The sequence below is a fragment of the Ornithodoros turicata genome, chromosome 2 (assembly GCF_037126465.1).
Source record: "Ornithodoros turicata isolate Travis chromosome 2, ASM3712646v1, whole genome shotgun sequence".
NCBI lineage: Eukaryota > Metazoa > Arthropoda > Arachnida > Ixodida > Argasidae > Ornithodoros > Ornithodoros turicata.
This window is the reverse complement of record NC_088202.1, coordinates 29,218,438-29,240,233: the sequence shown is the minus strand read 5'-3', so window position 1 is coordinate 29,240,233 and position 21,796 is coordinate 29,218,438.

Sequence of the window (21,796 nt, the reverse complement as noted above, 5' to 3'; positions counted from 1 at the left end):
GACTTATTTTGGATATCACCAGGACGTTTATGGCTTGTTGGGACTTGATCAATTCCACTGGTTCCACTTCAAGTGGGACCATCGTGACACTGGTTCCACTTTCAACTGGTCCCAATCACTAAGTGGTCCCACACTCAAAGTGGGACCTGTCCAATAAACCACTTTGAAGTGGTCCCACTTCAGATTTTTGCCTGAGTAGTGAATACCCTGGTTGTACCTCGACGGTTTCTGAACACCTTTCAAATCCGCTTGGAATGTATCCTTCACATACAAAACTATAGTCTTGCGGAACTGACGTGGTCGCTTAAGTTCTCTGAGGGGAGAGTACACATCAATTGGTTTCCAGGAACATGGCAACCTTTGCCGGCTTTTCACCGATGCCTCGTGCGAGTCGTTGAGCACCACCCAGAGCACCAGGATGATGTACGTCCACGTAACCAGCTATTAGCACGACTTTCATCCGCGAACACAAAGTCCGTCGAATGACACGGCAGGCGTTTATAACGGCTGCAACGTCACCTTTGTACCAAGAGGGTGATCGATTGTGCGGTTCGTATTTTATAAGCTAGATGATGGAAGTACTTGGAACAATGCGAGAATGGCAGATAATCCTTCCCTCTTCATCTATCGCAAATACGGTTTTTAGCATCTGCAGAATGGCGAGGGCCTTCTTCCTGTGTTGGAAATGCGCCAGAATGCTTCCTTCCCGAAGGTAACCACCGTGCTCAGTTCAGGTTCCATTCTCGAAGGCTCTTAACCGCTCTTGTGATAACCGGAGAAATTCGACGACGAGGTGACTCAGGTGTGAACGGGCAGGACTGCTGGTTGATGACTCTGCAGTCTCTTTTTCAAGTCGAGATGGATGTACGATAAGCATCGGTATATTTAGCTTGACCAATAGTTATAGAACCCTCTCGGGATACGCGGGTCGCCACACATTTCGCGCTCTTGTTACCAGACAGTAAACAAGGTCTACAACTTTGGTATTTGGTATCTGTTGACCATTGATAATGAGCTCATACGTCTTGCGATTCCAGCTGAGAACGGGTTTTAGTAAACACAGTAATTGGCTTGCCACTTGTGCCATCTTGTAGCCTCATAAGATTAACGATGGCATCTTCCTCCTCGTCCGCTTGAAACTGTGTCTGCTTGCTTCTTGCCGTCACAGGATTTGTCTCCTAACTTTCTGCATTAGGCCGTCTTAGCGTGTTCGTGAGTAATGGCTTATGCAAGTACTGGATGACATCTTTATGTCATCAGGCTCCTGTTTATATTCGATATCGATGGAACACTGCTTTCCTGATAAGGAACAAGCTCGACGTATTTCTGCATTCTGTAAATGCGGATCGCTTTTGCGATGCTTTTTCCCACGAAACTTGAAACGAGACCTAATCAGGGTGGCAACAAAAATTGCAAAATCCCACCGGACTGATGAAGAATCATTTTGAACTTTCTTCACATCTGCACGATCTTGCAAGGACGCCAGTGTCCTAATGAGTGCTGCAAAAGGTTGCAATTCCTTTTTAACTTTCGGCGGTACGTCGACATTTCCTCTGCAGAGGTTCATGGAAATCTCCCTCATTGTTCGTAGCTGTTCCCTGCTGGCATGATGAATCAGGTTATAACGTTCTTCCTGTGTCTTTGCGTCTGCGATCATACGAAGGAAGCGAATGTGTTTGTCCAACCTTTTAATGACCTGTATACGATCTGTCTGTGATAGTCCGGGAAGATGTTGGTCCACACCTTGTAGTGATCGTTGCTCTATTGAGACAAGTCGATAACTAAGTATGAGTATGGTTTCTGACAGGCATCTTTATATATCGTGGGGAACAAATCTGCCTGGACAGCATACGCAGCCGGTCTGTAGTGCGTGGCGACCGAAATAAAACGAGAGCCGTGCTACTGAACTGTATTGTGCGATACAAAGGGTCGTTTGCGAACAGGTATTGCGAGATGAACACGGCTGTGATTGACAGGTGGTGATACAAAGCAATATAAAAATTGCATATTTCTTTCAGTCTTTGCCAGTCAGCTAAACCATCGTGAAAGATAAATAATGAGTGACTATAATTCTCCAGATCTGCAGGGATGTCTTGACTGCAATTTACTTCAGGCAGGGTATCAAATACCGGGTGTTTATAAAGGTAGATACACCATATTTGCTCGAACGGTTTGTCAATGTTGTCTGTGTTTAATTAGTCGTGCCACGATGGTGGATTTTCCGCTTTGACTAGCCCCTGAAATTGACACCGAGGTGGACGCCACGAACATAAAAGGTGCTATCACTGTCATTTCTTGCAACGAAATGAAGTCTGGCCAAGACACGCTTCCTTAGATAAACAAGTCCATGCTTCCAAAGTGGAGGGGAAAAAAGCAGACTGCAAAAGTAGGTTTTTCAAGGTAGGTCAAGGTAGGTCAAAACAACCGCAGAGCTGAGGACGTAAAAAAAAAAAAAAAACTGCTCATGGTTGCCAACTGTCTGACGCTTAGCTCCTTCTGTCTTGAACCTTGTTCTGAGGGGGTATGGTGTTCAGAATGGTGAAATAATTTGCAGTGTTGTAGCATGTGCTCCTTTTGTTTTCAGTCAGACCAAGCTACCTGAAGGATCATCATCATCATTGCATCAGTGTACAAGTAAGCATAATTTCTTCGTCGATCTTGCATGAACTTGACAAGCTAAAGAAATGTGCAGAGTTTCAAAAAATGGCGGCAATTCCTAAAAACATCAAGTATGATGTGCTCGATGTTAACCAAATTGCAACGAGGTATGATGAGGCAGTCTGCATTGAAATTACAAAGGATCACCAGCACGTAAAGACGTTCCTTTCCTGCTCGGTTCCATAAACTAAGCACTCAAGACTTCGAAGACATGAGGAACACGAGCGGACTCTTGATGAAGAAAGAGAGAGTTGGAAAAGATGGGGAACATCTTGTTTCACCCGACATCGTGTTGGTCAATCCGAGTAAAAAAAAAATATGGTGACATGCCACCTTTGTCCTCCGGCCAATCGGCAGCACTACACAACAGCGCTGGGACTTCAAATTCTTCTGACAAACGTTCATAACCTTGCAACGCCCTGTATCCCATTTTGTGAGACACTCTGTAGGCTCCACAATTAAAATAACCGCTATGAGCTTCATCTACATCACAAAGACGACGACGGGCAGGATGTCAGCACATTCTTTCATGAAAACGGGCGCTACCTTGCCAGTGTACTTGGACATTTCGAATTTCCGTCACGCTTATATGTTTTGCTCAAGGCGGAACTCGGTCGGCATACGCCTGAGGATGAGATCATGTTTGTCACTCAATTTATTCCTCCGAGTGTGCATACGCTGTGGTCGGAACGAGACATAGAGCATGCCATCATTGAAGTGGCCAATGAAATGACCACCCTAGTAAAAATTCCAGCTGGAAATGCAGTGGGAATTCCAGCTGGATTATTGGACTGGTTCCAGCCTGGAATATAACTGGACACAGCCGGGAAACAGGCTGGTTCCGGCCTGGAATTTAACTGGATCTAGCCTGTAAACGGGCTTGTCCCAGGTTAGAAACAGGCTGCATCCAGCCGGAGAAAGAGTAGTCTAGAACCAGTTCCACAGTGGACGCAGGCTGGAACAAGGCTGGATATGCAGCATGTCTCCAGTCGGATTATCGTGTCCCGATGTAGGAGTGCTTCCACTTCAGCCTACCTTGCGCTGGAACGCATGTTCCAAGGCAGCAGGTTCCGCTCAAGTAGAAGCAACTTATACGAGATAAATTGCTGCACAAAGCAGAAACTGGAAACACGCTAACAAATGAATGAAGTGACAATGAGCAATAAATTCAAATATTTATTTTAACAAGAATAACTATCACCCCATAACAGGTATGGTAACAGATATACTACAAATAGTGTACATGCAGCAACAGTTGCAACACTATGAGACGATAATGTGATAGCACACAATTTGATGCAAAGTTTGATACAAGCGCGTGCGAAATCACACATGTCACATGTCGGTCGCTCGTTTTGATTTAACTGTTCGACAAAGTAAATCCGTCCAGCGCAAGCGGGACAATGACACATCATGAAGGCAGTTCAGATAACTATAGCTAAGTATCGGGTCACTACTGCAGGACTTGAGGACCAACCGTACTACACACGCCGCTTACCCTTTGTTGTGTAATACAGCTCGTGCAACGGGAACAAAATGCATAACGGAGCACACGACTACACAAATGCAAGGCCGTTCACATTTTTATACGGTCGGCGAAGGTGAAATGCAGGAGGAAGCACCTAAATTACCAGGCTGCACCTTAGGCGCCAACACGACAACCGACGCTTCTCAGCTTCTCAGTTCCCAGCAGCCGCCGGCTCTAAAGCGAAACGCACCGCCTCGAAAATATTGTCCCCACCAGCGTGCGAGCTCGGAACACCTCTGATTGGCTGCGCAATATATGTATAAATATTTAGATGCTCATTGGTCTAAAAAAACTGGCGTCAGTTTCCTTCGCGCTGATTGGGCGAGAGTCATTTGATTGAGGCGCGCGTATCCAAACGGTCGGTCGAACGGAGGAGAAAGAAAAACGACAGAGGAGGACATCGCGTCTGTACGGCCACGCGTGTTATCTCGGACTGCAACCAGGGGCGCGAAGCTGTAGTATAAATCTATTGTAGCAGAAAACTCACGTGACCTCCGGAGCTCGACCAATGTCTGAGGACTAGCCACCCTATTTTTTTTTTTCTTTTTTGATTATGTCGCGAATGACGTAAATGACGTGTCATCCGTTTCTCTCTTACTACTTTCCTCCTCTCTGCTCTGCTTCCCGTCCCCTTTTGTTGTTCCTTTTTTTCTTCCATGCACTGTTTTTTTGTTCGCGTTTGTCGGAATGTAGTGGGAGTTACAGGAATACGACTGAGCCTTGGTTGTTTTTGTCACACGAAGTATTTTATTGTGCGACATACGGTTAGTGCAAGCAAGACGTACACAGGATGATATTTATATTGCTCCAAAATTTGCTTGAAGAAGCCTGATGATGTCGGACTGCCTCTGGCAAGGACTGCTACTGGGAACTGGAGCTCAGTGACTGCAAGATGAAAACAATTGGTATCAGATATATGGTTATGCATGTGAAAGTTGCAATGTAAATAGAAAGAATAAAGGTGCTATTGAACGCGAAAAATAACAACGGTGGTAGGGTTGTGAGAAGCTCGCAGTCATGGGGTGTGATGAGCGACCTTAGTACGAAAAATACCTTTTATTGCGCTACTTCACAATTATATATTCTGACAGATTAGCCTGACAATCTTGGCTTTGGCGCTATGCACAGAACAGCTACTAAGTCAACGCGTCTCACGAAACTTGTCGAGCGAAATCACCAAGAATCAGACTTAGGCTTACAGTAGCGTCATACCTTTATACAGTACGACGTGATCGGGTATTTAATCATAACATTTAGATGATATTGTTTCACGAAAAGTAATATCGTCTACCATCGTATCTGCAAAACTACGCTGTCTGTCTCGGTCACCGCGTATTCCGGTAACTGTTAAGCAACTTATTCACAATACACGAAGTGAATGCGGTGTTGTAAGGCAACAAGCAACGACAAATGACTTACCTCTTGGCAGTCGTTGACCAGGTATCGGGTACGAGGCGTTCGGACGCTCGAATAGTTTCTACACCAAGAAGCAGAGCACAAATGTTGCGCAGGCATCTTCCCTGGCAGCTGTGACTGTTCGAGGACGCTCACATAATACAGCTTGCGTTTTTAAGCAGGAAAAATCAGAACTCATAGTCCAACACAACCGGCACACAACACGAGCCGTCCGAAACGGACGCCGGCGACTCCGTGGACGCCGGTTCCGACCGGCACAGCCGCCGCGCTGTCGCCTGTTCGAGCGCTCGCGAACAAATTTCAAAACAGCCAATCATGGCTCAGAAAACGAATTCATCCTCATGGGAACCAATCAGTAATCACTAGCCACCGGATGTCTCCATGACGTTCAATTTGTGACGTTTTCTGACGTCCGATGACGTGAAACGCATGAAGCGCCTCACTTTATCCCCCAATGGAACTGGCGAGTTTCGGGCCCTTGCTGCAACCGTTGTGCACGCAGACGCTAGGGGTAGTTTGAGGGTTTTGAATGCTTTAGATTTAGATTGTGGCGAACTGCTAATGTAAGAACGGAATGGCACATCCACCTGATCATCACAACAGCGGGAAGACGAACATGACATGGAATCCCTGCACCTCCAAAGGAAACAGAAATCGTCACAGAGGAAGTCTGCACTCTTTCTGAGGTACTGCAGGTGAACGGTAAGACAAGTTTGATTATTTTTTTGCGACCGAATGAAGTAATGCAGGTTTATCACGTTAAGTGTATTAAGTACAACATTTACGAGTCACTCGGTACGTTAGCGGCGTTTCATTGTGCAGTGCATTGAAGTAACTTGTACGTTTCTGATATGTCGCTAATCAAATTATGTGTGGTTATGCTAGTTGCCCCTCATGCACGTCGCAGCCGTTCATTCACTGTGATCTACGAACATTTGTGACAAGTGCGCTTTGGTGTTCAAATACGAAATCAAGATCGGCTGCCTATCATAGCAGTGATTTTCGTGCAGAGTTACGGATCATCAATAGATCTTTTTTTTTTTTTTTTTCAGTTCTCCCGCAGCCATGGGCAACAACGACGCACATGGCTCAGCATTGGCTTCTGAACTGCCCTTCGATGTCGAAGCACCTAAAGCTCCAGTGAAGCCTGTTACAAGACGTAAAAAGATATGTACTGTAGCTTTTTCGAGGCAGTTCCCGAGGACAAATAAACTTGATTTGTCATACACCATCGCTTTTTGATTGTCTGCTTTGGGGCAGCATGATCGTTGCTCTACAGCTAGCGCGAAGACAAACCAAACGGACGAGGCGACGAGGCTGGGGGGTAGGGGGGACGAACGAGAGATGAAAAACCCGAGGAGAGAAGGGGGAGGAGGTTGAGAAAGGAGGTCGATCTGCGCATGCGCACTGGGCCCCAGCTTTTTTTCCCGCGCTGCACCTCGGAGACGCTGTGAGTGGTTCCTGGGGATGACGTGTTTGGGCACCCGCCATTTTCCCTGGACCATTGCGTAAACGGCAGCTTCCGGCGGATGGTTCCCAGTTCAAAGAAGATTCTGAGTTGATGCCGATTGCGATTGGTCACATTTTACGATGAGAGCATTATGGCTATAGTTTCGGTTTGACAGACCGCGAAAGCTCATGTCCTCGCAGCGTAAAGCCAATCAACAATAATGTTTTCGTAGTCTACTCATGTACGTGGAGATCTGTGTTCTTCTGAGTTCTGTGTTCTTCTCATAACCTTGCACACTTTGGGGTATTTATTTATTTATTTATTTTATTATTATTTTATTTATTTATTTTATTTTATTTGGGCATAAATTATTCGCACATATTTGTGAAATATAATTTCGGCTTTTGTTTTACTTTATATAAGCCAAGAATATCTTCACAGCGTTCACAGCCAATAATCTCGCACAATCCATCCGCTGGAACATCCCATTTCCAGCTCGGCTCCAGCAGGGAACCATCCTGGTTTCCGAATGGAAGTTGGATGGTTTCAGAATGGAAATTCAAACAGCACTAGACCCAGCATGGAAACAGCCTTGGCCAGCCCAGCTCCAGCCTGGGATGACTTTTCCAGGCTGGTTCCCCAGTGTATCCAGGCTGTTTTTTTTTTTTTTTTTTTTTTACTAGGACAACAATTTAGAAAAGCTTGAAATGCAAGGATCGTTTTTTTAGTTACAAATTCACGCTTCCATTCTTCAAATCGGTATTCTCGCACGACAACCCACCGGTAGAACAGACTTTGAGTCGCCAAACGAATTTAAAAAAAAAATAAAGTGTCGGTGTGTTCTGAGTATCGACCCTCACGAGGATAGTGAACAGAACATGTTTTTTGCATTTTCCCTAATTGTAGACCTACATTCTGCAAAGGGTTCTTACAGACACAGAGCTTCATCCTACAGACCGTACCTATCTCAATATGTATTTCCAGAGATGTTTCCTGTCGTGTTCCCGAAAGATGTAGAAAAGTTTCAGAAGCAGAACGACGTGAGCATTAACGTGTACGGTTATGAAAAAGAGGAGAAATATGCTTACCCGATTAAGGTTGTCGACGACCAGCGCGAGAAGCATGTCGCCCTATTGCTGATTAACTTTCATATTTATACTCATTACTAATTTCAGTGTTCTGTTTACACCACCTGGTTATTTTCACTGCAAACGGTGTAAGATGGGTGTCACAACCAAGTGTGTACTCACCGATCATACTATACAACAACCGTGTAAACAACAAAAAGTGCTCAAGACTATTTTTTCAAAGAAGGGTGAGACATTGTAGTTTACTGGAGAGCATTTGATGTTGGAGATTCCCTTCTATTGTATATATGACTGAGAGTGCACTATCGCCGTGTTCGCTAGGCGGGAATGTCTATGAGGAACACATCCGTTCATCCTGCCTCCAAGTCATACGCTCATCCGATTCGTATATGTTGAAGAAACGTGTTTCCCCTGCCACAGACTGTATTTCCGTTTTCATAGAACTATTGCGTAATTTGCATGACGAGCTGTATGCGATGTTGTACGAGATTCAGCCATTGGAAATGGCTCCAGGAGGCGAACGCATACATTCTGAAGCCAGTCACTGTAACATCTGTAAATATCCATTTACGAAGAAGCAGAAAGTGCGAGACCATGATCACGTAAGTGCAGAATTTCGCGAATTATTGTGTCAGGAACGTATTGTGAAGCTGAAGATACCACGTAAAGTACCAATCATTGCGCATAACGCCAATTATGACCTCGGGTTCATAGTAACCCATCTGCACCTGCTTCGGAAGACAGACATCAGAGTGATAGCTTCGAGTTGTCAAAAGTTTGAGGCTATAGACAGGTGTGTTCCGCTTCATAGACTCGTTAAGCTTCCTTAATGCTAGTCAAGACATGTTGACGAAAAATCTTTGCGACAAAGTTGAATCTAACGTCAGGTGTCCGCAGCAGTTTTTCACAGAGGAGGGCTACAGTTGGTTGTACGGAAAGTTGGTTGTCTGTTATAACTATGTTACCTGTTTTGAACGCAGTGGCGTAGCCAGACCTCCTAGGTAGGGGGCTCGATACGAAAACTCGCCCCCCCCCCCCCCCCCGCTGATCCTGTGTCGACAACACACACACATACTTGTGCACACCGCAAACTGAGGATTAAAAAAAGGAACAACAATAGCTGGTTTAGACGTTCACAGTACGATTACATGTATAGGCTGTCATGACCAGTGGGGTGGTGTCACGAGATTGGAAGTATTTTGAAAAGCTCATACTTTGAAAACCATTCAAGAGTGCTTCTTAGATAGACGCAATGAACTGCAAGAACTTTCGCGATCGTCACACTGGTCCCCCCCCCCCCCATATATATTATGTTCTCGGATTTGCACGATTTGTGTGGGTCGGCCCGTGGCAGGTAGGGGGGGGGGGGCTCGAGCTCCCCTAGCCCCCCCGTGGCTACGCCACTGCTTGAACGTTACATGAGCTCTGTCTGCCATCAAGTGACAAGCGCTTTAACCAACTGAATGGATCAAAAGTGAGCGAGGAAGATTATCGCCATGCTCAAAACGTGTTTGAAAAATTTCAACTGAAGAACCTCGGCAAGTACTCGGATATGTGCCTTCTGACGGACACACTGCCTCTGGCAGACATGTTCCAAAGCTTCCGAATATGGGCGTTGGAGACGCACAAAATTGAATACCTTCATTTCGTGTCACTACCAGGGCTAAGTCATGTGCACTAAAAACGAGTCAGATTATGAAAAAATGGCTAGGAAGCAAGCGATAAAGGTGATGCATAATGTAAAAACCCCGAGACTAGGGAACACGAAGGGACAGACACAAACACAGACACAAACGTTGAGAGTTGAGACTTCGTGTTTGTGTCTGTCCCTTCGTGTTCCCTAGTCTCGGGGTTTTTACATTATGAATCACATTAATCTGGATTTAATCCATGATCCCAATGCCTATCTGTCATACACAGAAATAAAGTGACTATGGCGCAGTGATGCATGAACACCTCCCGTTCGAAGGCTTTGAATGACTGACACCCGACGAGGTTGCAGGTTTAAATGTAACACTTGTTCCAGACTATGCACACGTTGGTTATTTTTTAGAGGTAGACCTGGCCTACGGACGTGAGCTCCACGAATGGCATAGAGCTTTACCGTTCACACCGGAAAAAATGAGCGTTCCGTATGAGTTGCTCTGAGATGATCAGAAAGACCTGATGAAACAATTTCGCCTCTCACAACGTGATATCGGGCCTAGATTACTCCTCACATTGCTTGACAATAAGAAATATTTTCTTTTTGATCGGAGTCTGGAGGTATACCTCTAGTTGTGTCTCCGGCTCGAGAAAATTCACCAGGTGCTCAGGTTCAAACAAGAACCGTTCCTGCGATCCTATATGTTGACTTTCATCATGAACTACGCAAGCAGGCAACCAATACCTTCGAACGTAACCTGTATAGGGTTTGAATTAACTCTGTATATGGGAAAACATGGCGACTTCTAAGGAGCAAGTGTTGAGATTCTTGCATAATCCAAACATCAAACAATTCAGGGCCCTAAGCTCTGACGTTGTGTTGTTTCAGTTCGCTCAATCGATAGTTCGTGTGAGACAGCCTCTGTACCTGGGATTCACCATCCTTAAAGGGACCGAAAAGTGAATATAAACCTATCGAAACTTTATGTTCAGCGAAAAGCTTGAACCTTCAAAAGTTCAAATATCAAAGAACCCCGCTGAAATCGCTGTAGTTTTTCTGTAATCGAATTTTCCATAATTGCATGTCCAGGGACCTAGTAGGAAACCGAGCAGTCTGTCAACAATTGCATGACCCCGCGCCATCTGTCGAGGACGCATGTAATACGCGCACTTCCGGGCGCTAATCCGGCGAAAACGAAAATGGCAGTGGGCATTTGTGACCAATTTCTACGTCGAGAATGCCGAGCATCTTGAACATGAGTGCGCTGGAATTCCGCATTCGAGAACCGTCGCTCACACAGAACTGTGGTACGTGCGTTAGCGTGCTGGAAAGTGTGTTCTTCGCAGCAGAAGATTCCTCGTCCACAGATTAATCGGAGTCACATTCGTCCACAGCAGTAGCTCAATGTGCCGTGAACATGGACTGCTTTGTGAAATTTTCACGTATCAGGGAGAAGAACCTGTGCAAGCTGCAACAAGCGCTGTTTTTTCGTCGTGCAGGTGTTTATGTGTGAAATGCAAACCGACGGATACTACGGATGGATACTACGGTTTTTGCTGCCGAGAGGTAGAGAATGCGTGTGAAAAGCAGACAGACAATTGCATCAGAACTAACGAATATTTCGAAATATTGTGCCGTGACACCGAAGTACTGCAAGTGTCTTTTACATACATCCGAGAAACCGAAGAGCATGGCAACATACACGGCAGCGCCGTGTCGTCTTTACGCGCGACTTGAACGGCGAACTAGACGGAAAACCCTTATTTCTGCAGGAAATTCCGTTATACCACCTGTCAGCCATTCACAAGAAGGATATGGGGTGCTCCGAGAAAATACAATAGAAAGTACTCCACGGGATCTCGATCTGCGTCATGCATGCTATTAGGGATGGTTTCCCATCAGTGCGCTAACTTGTAGAAATGTTGATGTCAGCATATTTTCATTTCTTGGTTGCTGCAAGTTTTTCTCATTGCTTTTTCTTTGCTGTCACAGCATATTATAATTACTAGTTTGTTCCTGGAGGGTTAAGTAACCTGTGGGCATAGATGTATTTGTAGGTTATACTCATGTCTCAATTGTATATGTGAGGAGTAAGCAAGATAATTTTCATCAGTGTCATTCAGCTCAACTGTGTTCATAGCCTTTTAGTATACTTCTTAGTGACTATGTTTCCAAATGTCAATTAATATTTGAACCAAGATTGGGATTTAACACTTAATTAACTCTGTTTTGGTAAACGGAGTAAGTGATTCATTATCACGTCACCAACTAACATTTGTAAAAAAGGACTTGAGGGCTGACTTCAAGTATTATTAACACTTGATCTCGGTTCAAAGTTAACCATGCACCATTGGTGTGCATAGTACTCCAAAATGGCTAAATAATTTATAGCATAGGTTCTCTGTTACTGTAATCGAGATGTACTTTTGTAAAGTACTTTTCACAGCCCTGCAAATTGAAACTGGCTTCAGTGTACACTACAAATGCATCGTAACATTTAATGGAAATATAATATAAGAGCAGAAGCAACATTTTGTCACAACTCCAACTATATCTCTCTTTTTGTTGTCCAGGGGCCCTATCCTCGTCAAAAGTAATCGACCTCGATTACTTTACGTCACAAGCTGTAGGGCGGGGCTGCCACGAAATACTCCGCCCTTAAATCCCGCCCGTTTCAATTGAAATTTATACCTAGTTTTCCTTCGCAGCCTCTCGGCCCTAATCTCGGACCGTGACCCTACGTCATTTTGACCTAACAATGACGTAAGAGATTAGTTTCAAAGCGGAAAAGTAATGTAGCGAAAGAGGGTCGATTACTTTGAGCGGCGATGGGTTTCGTGATGGGTCCGCATGTACATTTCCGTTTATTGTGTTGTATAAAGTCTGTATGTGCTCGTCACAACAAAAAATTCATGTCTTTCTTCGTTTTTGTTTAATAATGATAGAAAAGCACCGCGTAACACCGTTTCTCTGCGCCGATCGCGGCATCGTATGCGTGAAAGTGGCGGGCTTTTCGAAGCGTCGTCCGAGCCGTACGTCGTACAATCAATGTTATTGCAACGTAGCGGTGTGCACACAAAAAACGCATCGATCAAAGTTCACTGTTTGTTGAGTAAAACTATCTCATTTGCGGTATCATTACCACCCCCACAGCTCACGAGCAAAAGAAGCATATTGAAATGCGAATTATCATTTCGCATATCGAGCACACGAACACACAGAAAAATATAAAGAAAAGCCATAAATAAAGCTCGAGATTTAAAGCACGAACCGATTTCTCATAAACGCGTTTACGGCTCGCGCCACACTGTCCGTTCGACCCTTTGCAATGATCCTTCGCGCTTTCATCGTTTTGTTGCCTGCCATCAGCGCCATCTTACGGGCACATACCGAATTATAAATGCAAAGTACAATCACAGTGTCACACAAACATTGCCGTCTTGCACACCTGTACGTCAAGAAAAATGACAAACAGCAAAAAAGGAAATTACGAGCATGCTTTTCCGCGCATGTTCCACGCAATTCAGTTTTACGCCGGTAGAGTTTTCTGTTTCCGACGAAGCAACAAGGCGGGGCGGGCAGATCACAGGTGTGGCCTTCGGATTCTCAGGTGGAAACACCGATAAGGCGGGTCGCTTTCCAAGATAACACGTGGGGCGATTGGTTGATAGAGGGTGTGAACCACTTTTAATATTCACGCCTTTTTCGATTGTGCACCAATGACAGAAGAAATTTCAAGTAATCGCGGTAGATTACTTTGACCAGGATAGGGCCCCAGGGATTTAGGAAACAGAGTAGGACTTCCTGCCCTCTGATGTTTTGACGTACTTGATAGAGTTGTAAAACCTGCAAAACAATAAACAAGAGAAGTATAAACAGTTTCGTCTTTCCCTTTTGAATTTAACAAGCTAGTTATATTTTACCACTTGTGCACTTTTGTATTCTCTGTTGGTGAAAAGATTACATGGACAATAATGCTACAGATCCAACAGTGACCTGTCATCTTGATGAAGATGAGAACTTTTCTTCATGCATGCTCAGTGAGACGAAAGAAAAGTGCAATGAAGGTTGTACAAAAACAGCCAATCTCCGTCGACTAAAATTTTATATATGTGAATGTTACCACACCGTGTAGTTTCGATCCAAAAGTAGGGCTAGGCAACGTTGTTTGGTTGTTGTTGGTAGGTTATTGGCATGTTGATGTGCTATACCGTTATGGCACATCAATATAGATAGAGGCGAACACAGTAGACAGCGTGATGCCTGCAAACTCTCAAGTGAATATTTATTCAACAGAACAAAAACCTGAAAGCATGAGTAGAAAAGGCAGTGCCCATGCAATGCATGGAGATTACACATTAATTTCTCTGTTATTAACACACATTAATATCTGAGAAGATAGGATTGGGAGAGCAATAAAGAAAAATGACGGTTGCGTCTGAGATAGGGGAACTCTACAAATTTAGGACCAATATGATGTGGTAACCTTGCATGGCTCACTGCAGCAGTGACACACACTGAATCAATGAATCAATTCACTGTTTCAATGGTCATTAAAGTGTAGAGGATGCACCTATGGAAAATTAATTCGCGTTGCTTAGTCATATAACTACACCTCTTCACACAGGAAGTATTCTTCTACCATTCGAACAAGCTAGCAGTTCTAATGGGTTTCTCCTCCTACTGTTGACGTCGTACTAATGTTCTGCACCTGTCCAAAGACTCCATAAATGTCACAAAGTCTGCAACACCTAACAAATCTACTGCTTCCATATCTGGACTTTGCATACCTGCTTTCAGCTATTTCTGTCATGTCAACATGAGTGCCTGGATCACACAACACGTTGTAGAGTGGCGGCACTTCAACACTGGAAGGCCCCTAAAATTAAATTTGTGGATGTTTACAATATTGAGTACGGGACAAGTAGGATAACATAAGTTAAATGGAATACGTCATCGTTATATTATAATTTATACATGTGTGACGCCTGTACATACCTAAGAGTTGTGTTGAACTCGTCACCTCGGTGAAATAACTCGTCACCCTGGTTACTGAACGGCAGTTTGCTTCGGACGCCTTCGCAACTCGCCGTCTACGGCATCTTCTTCGTAGTCATCGGCAGCAAAATAAGCTCAGCACACACGACAAGACTGCTGTGTCTAATAGCCCAGTGTTTCGAACCACATTCGTTCTCGCGCTCACTCCTCTTGTGGCAGAAAACGAAGATGAACGAACATGATTTTTGCATCCTCGAACACCAAAACTACACCAGGCAGATGTAGGTATCCTGAATACGTGACACAAGAGCCACGAACATGTCATCCACTTCCACTTACTATTTCGCGAGACCAACATGACCACCCACGACGTAAACAATAAACGCCATAACACAGACGGCCTTGCAGATGGCGCGGTGGATCGTAGCCCGTAGCGGCGAAGTAGCTGAATGCTTTATTAAAGCTCAGCTACGCCGATTTTCGAGTGTTACAGAATGGAATGGTACTCACACGATGTGTTCATAAGGGAACACTGATTATGTATGCAAAATAGTTATCCCAAACTCCTCGTGGTTTTCCGAAAAAGTGAATTTTTAGTTTCACTGACATCCCGTCTTGTGGCCCGCAAACCCTGTGTCGACGACACATTCGTGGTCTGCCCGCGCTCCGGCTTGGCATGACTTTTGGCTTGGTTTCTTCCGCCAAGCCGGCCAGTTTCTTCTGCCGAGCCGTCTGCTGCGCAGATTCACATTGGGGAAGTGATAAACAGTTCGCTATTAGGGAGTCAATATATTCCTGGACTTCACTAAACCCACGAGGAACGTGAGTTTTGCTTCCTTCGACTGCAAAGCATTTGCTAGGCCAGTACAGACTTCCTGGTGTCATTATTCGTGTTTTGCGCTGCGTGCCGAGAATGCGTGAGCGTTTTGCTGCCGTCTGCAAGAACACTTCAGCATGCAGTTCCAATGTTTCAAACCACAATATTCCGAAAGGCGAAAGAGAAATCTATTGACTGCAACAATCGGTTACAACTCCGACTGGGTGTCACCTTCGAAAGCAGTGATTTGATCTGTTCATTTGGCTCATACGAATGTTACGGAAGCAATGCGCAACTTGTTTCACAAGAAGCTGAAGATGTATCGTCCGGGATGCTGTGCCAACCTTATCTGCAGCAGGAGATTGCAGGGGCAGGACTAGGCAGCAGATAAAGGTAAGACGCGTAATGTTAGACAAGTCAGTCATGCGGTGTAAATTGCATCGCGTAGAAGAGAAAAATACGCTATCTGTCAGTTACTGCTTCATCCTTTACAGATTACGCCCCAGCGGGTGTATTCTCAGTACAGATTTGGAATTGCCTTATTTGTTAAATAATTTCGCAGGCATTCTGGCACCACCGAAAAGCTTGCACTCCACGTCTCAACTATCACCGTCTGGGTTTCAAGCTGAAGGCTTTCACCAGTGCCAGCCAGACGCCCCTTCAAAGTTCATATGTTTTTGTTGACGGAACAGTGACACCTGGTACTGAGACATTTCATTTTCTGATTAATCAAGTGCATTCCATCACTTGTGCTCGACTTCTTGTGTTCGTATACCCTTGCTGTTGCTCGCTAGCTTAGAGCAACCATGCCTGAGGTGCCAGCGCTTTCAGAGTACATTTAAGCAGCATCATCGTATCATATGCACGGCAGCACATCTTGTGTATTTTGAGTAAGGTATAAATTCAATGTTGACTCAGCTGTTGTATTTTGGACACCAATAAGGTGTTCTTCCAGAGCGCTCAAGGGCAGTTCAAGCAGTTTCATGTGTGCAACAGCACATACTTTTTCTCAGTTTTGACTAAGGTAAATCGAAATCTTCCAGTTGATGTCTTTCGGTCATAAATTATGTGTTTCGAGACATTCAAACAGCATCATATGTGCAACAGTACATACTTTTTCTTAGGTGAAGTAAGGTAAATCTGTCCGCCGTGGTGTTCTGGCAGTGCAGCAGAAGCTTGTGTTGCATTCAAGTGGTATCATGTATACAAAAACTTGTTTTATGCCTTTCAGTAGCTGCTGTACTAATATTGTGAGTACAGAGACATTCCTGCATAACATATCGGAGCATCTTGTGTGCTATTGTTGGTATGATCTGCAGCAGTATATTGATAATGTTAATTATTCAATGACTTCAGCTAACATTTACATTCTTACTTCCAGGTAAACCTGTCACAGATGCCCTACCCCTTGGTATGCATAGTTCAAGATTGTACCGAAACAATCCACATGGAGCATTACAACACACCACATACTGCATGTCTATGCTGCGTGTACAATGCATCAAACCTATTTCTCAGGTACAGGCCAGCTGGTACGCAATTACAACATGAAACAACTGACACAGGGACCGTAAAGTTATGCCTTTTCCTCCGCGCCTCGGGTTTCATGTTATTATCCTCACATGCAGCTCAATTCGCCTGTGCTGTGCAGCATGAGCAAAAGCATATATTGTTTGTGGTCACATGACACGGAACATAAATACAGTGAAACCTTCCTATGTTGGACACCCGTGGTGCAGCCGAAGTGTCTCCTACTTATAGAGGTGTCCGAGTTACAGAATATGACGGCAACAAAAAATCGAAGAGATCACAGCTGTGAGAAATGTCCCCCTTCTTCAATTTAAGGTCCTTAGTGGTACCTGGTGGTGGTGCCTGGTAGTGGTACCTCTACCCACTCACTGATAATTATTACTGATTTTGGTATATTCAATTCCGTTCAGATTCTACTCAATGGCATAACCTCTGGAGCCTTTCGAGCAGCAAGGACTTGTCTCTGAAGCGTCAGCCTACTTCTCATAGCTTTGGTGCAGTGCTCGTTCAAAGGCTCTAGACAAACTGAAGACAAGTGCTCACATAAAGAATTACAATGTAGACTGACAGCACTTGTTTTTGGGCTCTAAAAACTAAAGCAACAAAATGCCGAGACCAGTATAGGGGAAAAAAGGGGCAAAAGTCAAGGCCACTGGCTCATTTTGGGTCTTTTTGGTGCAAAGATGGGCCGATATTGAGGTAATTTGGCCAGGGTTTTGTCCGACTTTGCAGGGAAAACCCTATCTTACTTCCAAGATAGGGAGGTGTCCGACATAGAGAATTTCGTCCCCATGTAGTTTCAATGGGAGCCTGCCCGTGCAATGAAATCATGGGGAGTTGTCCGAGGTAGGGAGGTGTCCGACTTTGAAGGTTTTACTGTACTATAGAGCATTCTACATCATGTAATCTAACAGTTGTTCACGTTTGGATATTTTAACCATGGAATTCACCCTGCATGCACCATACCATGTTCAAACACTAACAACTGCTAGAGAGCAGCATGTGCTGTTTCCGTATAGCACTTATGGCTTGCGTCCTGTGATAGGAAACAGTGGTGTCTTTTTTCTGCTACAACCAGTAAACTACAGTAAAGATTTAGAAATACTGTGTCATACCATAAAGCACTATGGGTAATGGCAGTTTGAAAAACTGGAGAAGACTGTCATTAGAACGGGGGACATGTTCTACGGTGAAATTTTTTACAGTGTGTGCTGCACCACGTAATGCACTGCAGGCCTACCACAGTGTGGTAACGCTCTGAATACTGATTTGCTCAAAAAAGGAATCTGTGCGTTTCTTGTACTAACTTCCCCTTATGCAAAGTAGTAGAAAAATGTTTTCAGCCAATGGGAAGGGAGAGGACATCATTCTGGAGTCTCGTTCACCTACAGTGTGTCGTGTGTGAAGGTCATTTTGAAGAGTGTAGGTGGTACAAGACTGTGTTCCCACGTTCTTGGCAGTGTTGACTAATAACCATAATAAAGTAGAGGGTACATTTGTTGCTTCATATATTTGTGTCATGGCAAAGTGTGTAGAGATACATCTGTCTCAACATGCAGGTGACAAAACTGCTTTTTATGCCTAAACTATGACAAATACATAGTTGTCTGTTCAGCACCACTAATCATGTGCCGGCCTCCATGATATGTCTGTGACATTCCAAAGTGATTAACATGTCCCATAGATGTGTGCAATGCTGAAGATGACTATGTACCTTCTATGGATTCTTGATTCAAGAAAAGTACTGTATGATTTGCTAACAGCGCCTGGCTGTACCTTCACAATTCTACATAAAAATATGTAAAGTTTGCCGAAGGAAATATCATGAAGGTCCATAGCGAAAAACCCTGAGACGAGGGATAGGAAGGGACATACACAATGTCTTAACATAGCTTGTTTATGTCCCTTCTTGTATCTCCTCTTCAGGTCTCGCCATCATCGACACTATCACCAGCTAGCTTGTTGTTGAACCGTTCTTTCAACGATAAGGGTCACTTTCATGGACTAGATGGAAGGAGCTCAATATGATCCTTAGGCTGTGCATGGTCATTGCTTTCTGACAAATAGTGACTTCGAATTTCAGGACAGTGCCTGCAGTGGTAGTATTCTTGTGTTCTCACCCTTGACGCCCATTGTATGTCATCGGTCACCTATAATCTGCTAATATGCACATAGCTAAAACAAAGTATATTTGTATTTCTTTGAATACAGTTGGTACAGCACATTGTTTTTTACATGTTCTTTGGAAAAGATGAATAAAAAATTATCTACTCTGCAAGTCTCCTGTCAGCTCTACAGAGCAGCTTCGAATTTCACTAGAAGCCACGTGTGAAACCTAGACCAAACTAGTTGTGAAGGTCCATATAGGTCATAGATAGATACTATTATTATTATTAGATCATAGGTCAGGCTTAGGTCCTGGTTGGTAGCAACGCATTTGAATTTTATTAAAAATTGGTGCAGGAGGTGACCAACATAACTAAATACACCAACTGACTCTCACAAATTTTGTGGTGTTATACTTTTGAAACAACATTAATACGCTGCAGTGGTCTTATTTCCCTTTAAACCTAGAAATTTTATGTCTTCGGCATCACCAGCCTTAGTTACTGAGCATGCAGTTATTTACGTTGAGCACTGCAGTTTCATATTTGTTTCTCTGGACAAGCAAGCCCGCTTCCCCATTTTGATAAGAGTCTTTCAGCTTTGACAGGGCATTTGGGGACAAGGAAAACATTTGGACTATTGTGTATTTTGCTATGAAGTGCACCGTACAAGGCAGAGGACAACATCAACCATTTCCACTAAGGTTATTAAATTTGTGATAAAATACATATACCTTTTGTCACTGACTAATTTCTTGGCAAAGTTACTTGAGTGGCAGTTGTGCAATTTTAAGCACATGTTTAAAAAAAATAGGATATGGGAAGTGCTGACTGGTTGAACATGTGGAGTACCCAATATAATAACTGGGGGTTTACGTCGCGAGACAACTGAGTGTGGAATACACAGCACAGTGTAATGTTCCTTATTCTGGCAATGTTAGCATGGTTCAAGAAGTGGGAAATGTTGCACTACCCTTAATAACATCTGTTGGGCCCAGCAAACAGGGTACACATACCCTGATCTGAAGACACTATGCCTAACTCAAAAGCAATATGAGATCTACCCGTACGTGTTTATTTGCGAAACTATTATGAATGAAATATGGCCTGTGTGGTATAGAACAATGCGCACACTCAAGTAAACATGCAAAAATACGTATAAGGGCTCTCGGCCTACATGCCGCGATGCGCTCTACGAGATAAACAACACACTACAAAACTACATCCAACACTTTTTGTGCGGGGCAACTCTAATGAACACTTTTATATAACCGACGAATGGTTCAACGAATGCAGTTCGAGTGGTCACGACACATTCCTACGTCGTTCACTGCAGTCGCACTATGATGCTGCACAATATATGTATCTCGTGTAACAAGCCTGGCAATCGCACGATGTGCATGGGCAGAAATACGGCCTTCTTTATTTGAAGACCAGTCCTCTGCAGGTATATGCTCAAACGATCACCAAGTTTCACGTTGTTGCTCAATCGCTCCCATTCCTGTACTTGTAGTAAAAGCAGCAAACGGGTTGACGTGAATGGCAGCCGAACGGTTGAACTGCGAAGTTCTCGAGCACATAATCACAATTTCACGCCGAAAATGATGTTGAGGTGAGTTCGCGGTTCTTGTTTCCATCGTTCAATAGTTCTCGGGATTACGTCGGACGAAACGCTCATCGTAGCCGGCGGCCATAACTGGATTTCCTCGCAAACGGGAGAAGACGGCAGGGAAGTCAGAGAAAGCCTCAGCTTTCATCCAATCAGACGCACGATTCTCTATCTACGTAGATGGAGCAGGTTTATCCCATCTACGTCACAAAAATGGCTGCGCCCATGGCTTGTTTTGGTTTCTTTGATGAATTAATTTTCGTAATAGGAAGACAAAATTGAGAAACGAAGGTGCGTCTCGGGGGTAGTTGGATGTGCCCGTTCTGAATATCACAACCGTTTCAACACATCGGGAAATCGGCGTAGCTGACCTTTAACGTAGAAGCTAAGGAAGTGAGCGTCATTTTTAAACTGTCGTTTAGCTGTAAGATCCTGTGCGTCAACTTTGTTCTCTATAAAATTAGCTCTCACGTGGTAAGGATTGACCAATCCCTGGGAGCCTTGGACCGGAAACCGCCGAAACCCAAGTTTCTCTTTTTCGACGTTTGTTGGCAGCACCGTCCATGTTCCGTCAATGTTCAAAATATTTATACGTAAAAAATATGCCGAATTGAGAAGTAATGCTTTCTGTGTCTTATCACAGTGGGCAAAAATATGGGGGTTATTTTTCATTTTTCGGTCCCTTTAAGCTCTCTAAAGTCATGATGTATGACTTTTATGATAACAATTTGCTTCGGGTAGCCCCGGACACAAGGTTCTTGTATATGGATACAGACTCCTATATCGTGATGCTGAGCGATGAGAAGGCGCTTGCGGAGCTCGCCAATACCCACCTTGATACATCTGGCTATTCTTGTGACGACCATATTGTATTCTACGAAAAACAAGATGGTGCTAGGACAATTTAAGAAAGAAATCCCCACGACCACATTGTAGGGTTCTAGGGTTCTGA